Below are 7,101 nucleotides of genomic sequence, written 5' to 3'. Positions count from 1 at the left end.
AGGACAAAAACATAAGAGATAATCAAGAAGCGAGTCTGATGAGCCTGTATCGAGTGGCGCTAAAATGACACATCTACATGATCATGAATTTCGAGGCATGTGCCTCGCGGATTAAAATATTAAGGTAAATGCGTATCAGCCATTTCAGCATTACGGGCATAAGTTATATGTTTACTGTGACTAGATCTACGACGTTTAGGGAGATTATGGTGCTCCAATGCCCGCGGACATAGGCGCCGACTTTACGGGGAGGGGATGCTGAAGCCTGCCCCCTCCCCCCCTTTCTCGGCAAAGTGTCATTACCGGAGTTCTGTTACCTAAAGCATTTGAAGTTTATTTTGAGTTGCCTCAACACTTTCACTTAAAATTTTATTGAGGCTGAAAGTTTACTGCATCAGTGTTGGCGCGGACGTGTACGGCTTTTCATTCATACTTTAGCTTTATTTCCGCAATCCGGACCATAGGAGGACAAGCGCATTCGAAGCACCAGCGGCGCTACCTCATCCGCATTTTTCCTCACTTTAACTTTTTTCGACTGTGAAACACCATAGGCGCCGACTACGGGGGAGTCCGGGGCTCGAGCCCCCTCCCCGCCCCTAAAATGTAATTACCGGAGTTCTGTTACCCACATAATTTGAGGATTCTTTTGCGTTGCTTCTACCTTTTCACTTTTGTTGTGGCTCACAGCTTACAGCATCATTGCTGGTGCGGACGTGCATGGCTTTTAATTTCTACTGTTGCTTAACTTCAGCAAATACTGACAATAGGAAGACAAGCGCATTAGAAGCACCAGCGGCGGCTACCTCATCCGTGTTTCCTCACTTTAACATTTTTTTTTTAAATTTCCCCTGAGAACACCGCGCACAGACACAATATATTTAAATATATACAAAGGACAAAGTTTATTATAATCTTAAGGAGAAGGAGGTAGCCAACTAAATGGATAGCCTATGCCTAGAGAATGAATATGTTGATGTATATTCACCTCACTTCAAATTACTTTTCGTGCTTTTCTGACACTGAAAAAAACCTGCAGACTTCAGTGACCCCTTCGGCAGTCTTCTATCAACGGTGTGTGAAAAGCACATGAGCGATATGTGTCTCAATATTGATTGATTCTCTTTCCAGTAGGCAATGCTAACGACTGGCGACAATTAAAAAAAAAAGCTCTTCTAATTATGTACAACATTTACGCATTAGGGATGGAAACATCGCCTCTTGCATGCAGAGGCCATAAATACGGGTGTTTCAGCAAACACTTTCAAAAATGTTTAAAAGGTTGCCTGTGACAGATAGCACAATTCTAGTTCATGAGCTGGTCTGCTCGAAGAGGCGGACCTTACTTACACAAAAAATTAAAATGCATAATCGACTAATTAAAAAAAATCACGAATTAGGTTTTTAACATATTAACTTATGGCCCGTGTTGCAATTTACAAATTCTAGCCGTGGAATTCGCAAGGTGGATGCACTAGGAACTAATTCTCAGGATGGCACCAGTTTCGAGAAATTAATTCCCGAACATTGCGGAGAAATGCATTGGCGTTCCAGTTACTTTTGCACTTACCCGCCGTGCTTGCTTAGTGGCTATGGTGTTTGACTGCTAAGCATGAGGTCACGGGATCAAATCACGGCCACGGCGGCTGCATTTCGATGGGGGCTAAATTCTAGAAAACCCATATGCTTAGATTTAGGTGCACGTTAAAGAACCCCAGGTGGTCCAAGTTATTCCAGAGTCCTCCACTACGGCGTGCCTCATAATCAGATCATGGTTGTGTCTGTCACATAAAACCCCATAATTTATATATCTATTCATACTTTTGTACTTCGGTGCATAAAACGACGTTTTGTTAAGAAAGTGATTGGCACGCCAATGCAATGCGTAAAGTTATAGAATTAATATCTCGACACTGGTGTCAGCCTGAGAATTAGTTCCACCCGCCGTGGTTGCTCAGTGGTTATGGTGTTGGGCTGCTGAGCACGAGGTCGCGGGATCGAATCCAGGCCACGGTGGCCGCATTTCGATGGGGGCGAAATGCGAAAACACCCATGTACTTAGATTTAGGTGCACATTAAAGAAGCCCACGGGGTTCAAATTTCCGGAGTCACCCACTACGGCGTGCCTCATAATCAGATCGTGGTTTTGGCACTGAAAAAAACCATAATTGAATTGAGAATTAGTTCCAAGTGGATCCGAACTCCACGGCTAGAATTTGTAAATTGCAACATGGGTCATAAGGTAATTAGCTAAAACTTAATTCGTTAAGTTTGTTAATTACGTCGATTATGCATTAAAAATTTTTTGTGCTAGTAATGTCCACCTCTTCGAGTAGACGAGCCCATGAACTAGGATTGTGCTATCTCTCACAGGCAACCTTTAAAAAAATTTTAAAGTGTTCGCTGAAACACCTTGTATATAGAATTCACTCAGTAACCGAAATGATGCCAAGCGGGATTCACTTGAAATAAAAATAAATAGAAGTTTAGAAGTCATGCGCAGCAGCGCTCATACTCAGACTCAAAGTACTAAAGAAAAAAAAAAAAAAAAAGAGCGCACTTTGGCTGGGAAGGTGAAGCAGTATTAGTGATAGCGAAGTAGAAGACAATTACACGAAGGAAGATTCTTACCATGCAAATCCGTGTAAGGATCGCACCCGTGTAAGGGCCGCACCCCCAACTTGACAGCCAGTATTAATTATGGGGTTTTACGTGCCAAAACCACGATCTGATTATGAGGCACAACAGCCAGTATTAAAAAAAACAAAAAAATACATCCTACCGAGAAGCGATCGCGTTCCGTGTGCTGATTCTGATCGAGCTTAACAGCGATTTGTCGCGCGCAGCATACTTTCGTGCGTCGCTACTGGATGTCGAGAGGAGGTGATCGCGGAGGTTTACGGCGGATTTCATACTCGTAGTTGGAAAAATGAGGTCAAATGGCCCAGTCCCATGAAAGGCCCGTCAAAATCGCAACAGAAACGTGTGGCCCTTACACGTTAGTTATAGTGGCCATATAAATTGTAGTAAACATTCACCTAAAATTAAAATAGCAAGCATGCACAGACCATATAAAACTGTAAATACCTCACTGGATGACCTCGAGCACTCGCTTTCACAACGCAAGCATTATGAAGAACGCCGGCAGCGGAGGCGAACGGTTCGTACAGCCGCGCGATTCACCACAACTCCGAAAATTGTATTCATCATCATTATCTATGACTTAGAGCTTGACTCCAACCAAATAAGAAAATTTACTAGCCCAACGTTTTGGAACCAATTCGGCTCCTTCTTCAGGGGGTATTCTTCGGAGGTGGCGGTGTGCCGCTTTTAAAAGGTCCGTCGTAACAAAGGAGAGGAAGGGGGAGAGAGCGTAAGGTGCGGAGACACTTGGCAGGGCACCTGTTCTAGACAGACAAAATAGGTGGTGGGGGTACCCCATCTTTTTTCATCAATTGATTAGTTTGCGAAGACCATTGCGTCCGCAGAGGAAAAGAAACACCGCGAAACACAGAAGAAAAAACTCTCTTCTTTAATCAAGCAAACCAAAAAACCAGGAGTGTTGGACAGGCACACAGTAACGAATTTATCATCGAGAAAACTCACAACAGAACAGACTTCAGTCCTGGCAAAAGGTCATAAATTCAACATCACCACAGATAACCTCCCCCTGTCCAAGATTGTCGCCGCCCTCGAGAGCGGCATCCAGCAGCTGGACCCTAAAGTGCGGGAACCGCTCAGAATAAAAGCAATAGGCATAATAAGGTGCAATAACAACCGCCGAAGAGAAAGAAACTTGTCGTCTGACGAAATAAGAGCACTGTGATTACTGAGGGAAGATGGAGACATTGTAATTCTACCAGCGGACAAGGGCAACTCAACCGTCGTGTTAAACATGCAGGACTACGAGGAAAAGGTGTCCACCCTCCTTAACAGCCAAGACTACGAAAAATTAAAAAAGGACCCCACCACAAGGACCCAATCAGTACTGAATAAGATGCTGGTCGAAATTTTCCGAAACCACCCAAATTCTCGAAATCTTTATCTAAAATTAATGTGCAGGAACGGGTCCGCACCAGCCTTTTACGGCTTGCCAAAACTCCATAAACCCGGAATCCCCTTACGGCCAATCGTAGACTTTTCATGCTCCCCACTTCGATCACTATCCACATACTTGCACCAGATTATATCACCACTGACTGGAAGGGCAGCATCCCACGTGCACAACCCCGAAAACTTCATCAAGCTCATATCAAATGTACGCCTCGAAGATGATGAATGCCTGGTCTCTTTTGATGTGATCTCTTTGTTCACCAGAGTACCCATTCAGTTAGCTATATCCACAACAAGGGATGCCCTGGAACGCGACGACACACTCGACGAGGGAACCCCCTTGAGTGTAGACGAGATCTGCCGCCTTCTCGAGCTATGCCTATCAAATACCTACTTCACCTTCCGAGGCAGCTACTACAAGCAGGTGAAAGGAACTTCCATGGGGGCCTCAATTTCCGTCACCATGGCTAACCTAACTATGGAAAATATCGAAGACAGAGCTCTGAGTACTTTTTCCCCGAAGCCAAAAGTTTTCCTCAGGTACATGGATGATTGCTTCTGTATCGTGAAGGAGTCGCAAGTCGAAAACCTGCAGAGCCATTTAAATTCCATAGACCCGGATATACAGTTCACGTCGGAGCGCGAACAAAACGGATCGTTACCATTCCTAGATGTACAAGTTACACGAACCAACGGCAATCTAAAATTCTTAGTCTACCTAAAACCAACCCACACAGGCCGCTACCTACACTTCTCATCCAACCATCCGGCAAACCACAAGGCATCGGTCATAAAGTCTTTATTGAAAAGAGTCGAAACTCATTGCACGTTGGAATCAGATCAAAAGAAAGAAAGGAGAACGGTTCTCAACGAACTCAAAAGGAACGGCTATACAACGGAATTCATTCGAAAAACAACCCGACAACAAAAAAGAAAAAACAAACTACAAGACCTCCAATCGTTGACTCCCCCTCGACCACAGAAACTAGTGTCCATCCCATATGTCAAAGGTACCAGCGAAGCTCTCAGCCGAATATTGAAAAAAGAAGGCCTCAAAGTCGCGCATAAACCGATGAACACTTTGAATATGCTCATTCCTAAACCAAAAGACCGTCCACCAAAAGAAAAAGCTCAAGGCGTCGTCTATAAAATCAGCTGTGCCGACTGTCCGACGTCGTACATAGGGGAAACCAAAAATCTAAAAGAAAGAATCAGACAACATGAAAACGACGTCAGAACATTCAACCGAATACGCAGCGCCGTCGCCGAACATTCCGAAGACGCCGACCACAAGATTTCTTTCCAAGAAACCCAAATCCTTCAAACAGAGACAAACTGGCGAAAAAGGCTACTACTCGCGTCTTGGCACATTCAGAACACGGCGGGTAATATAAACTGCGTGAAGGACATTCTTCCTTCTTTGTATGTTCATGGCCTTGCAGACGCGACGAAGGGAAGAAAGGACCCCCCGCTCTAGGTCAGCAACACCAAAACAACTCGTCCCCCCCCCCCCCCCCCTGTCCCTCGTCAACGTATTCCCGCGACTAAAGGGCGCCCAGCATCGGTCAACCCAGCCGACCAGCTACGCCGAAGACCCCCCCTCCCCACCCCCACCACCTATTTTGTCTGTCTAGAACAGGTGCCCTGCCAAGTGTCTCCGCACCTTACGCTCTCTCCCCCTTCCTCTCCTTTGTTACGACGGACCTTTTAAACGCGGCACACCGCCACCTCCGAAGAATACCCCCTGAAGAAGGAGCCGAGTTGGTTCCGAAACGTCGGGCTAGTAAATTTCCTTATTTGGTTGGAGTCAATCTCTAAGTCTTAATCAATTTTCCCAACCAGACAGGTAATTCTGTCGAAATGTTTAGCATCTTCATTATCTGCCTATTTTTATGTCCACTACAGACGTCCTTTCTCAGTGATCTGCAATGACCTCTGTCTCTTAACTCTGCAATACTAGGGGCGCGGAAAGACAGCCCGGCACGGAAGACGGTGCGCATGAACTTAGCAGCCATCCCTGCTCGCCCTTTATCATTGCACCCATCAATGATTACCAACAATTAGATATGGCACGTGGGCCACATAAGCGTCAGCTGCGTGCAGTCATTCACTGATACAGCAGGGCTAGAGGAGAAGACGCGTGCTCTCCTTCCCATTTGCGTTTGATTACGTGACCTACAACTAACCCGAATATTGAGCGCCTGGGAAGATAATACTCATCAAGCCGCAATCCTTTTCGGCTCATTGTTACGTGCTTTTTCCCGCACCAACAGTGTATGGGTCGCTCACTTATATGGCTTTTGTACTTAATACGGAACATCACGGCGATGGCAACAGAGAAAATTTGCCTGGAGTGTCGATATAGTTGGTTTCGCCATAAAGCGAGAAACAGAAAATTGTTAGCAAAGGGTATATATATATATATATATATATATATATATATACATGGGTAGGTTTCGGAAAGCTGGTCGGGCACCAGCCCCCCCCCCCGGAAATATGAAAGCTTTCCGGCTGTGCCCGCGTCATTGAGCATGCACAAGTACGGCACACATCTTCCCACCAGATACACCTCTGCTTTATGCGCTGTCTAGAAACAGGTTGCCCAGTGTGCAAAATGGCAGCTGCACCAACCACCAGGTACTTGTTGTAGGAGTGCCCAAAGTATGCAGCCCTTAGAGTTACTATATATGGCTCCCGCTATATATATGTGGGGAGCATGTACAGTAAATCTAGCAGCCCTCCGACGAAAGCGCCGGAGGCATGCTAATGGCCAGCTTCAAGGAATGGCAGCCACAGAACACCCATACAAACTTTGGCAGCGGAGGCCGACAGTGTCCTGCAAGTTCGCCTTTGCCGCGGGAACGGGCATTTTCCTCGTGGTGTAAACATGTCGGGAAGCACTGCTCGCTGGCTGGCCCTGTCCTCATCTCATTCGTGCATCACGCTCATATCCAGGGCAACCAGCAATGCACCACATCCATGGCAAGTAGTCTGTGACGACGCCTTGCACAAAGAGCCGCTCGTAAAATGAAATTGATCTCTCCCAACTCC

The sequence above is a fragment of the Dermacentor silvarum genome, chromosome 2 (genome assembly GCF_013339745.2).
Source record: "Dermacentor silvarum isolate Dsil-2018 chromosome 2, BIME_Dsil_1.4, whole genome shotgun sequence".
In the NCBI taxonomy this organism is placed as follows: Eukaryota; Metazoa; Arthropoda; class Arachnida; order Ixodida; family Ixodidae; genus Dermacentor; species Dermacentor silvarum.
Note: the sequence above shows the minus strand (reverse complement) of the source record.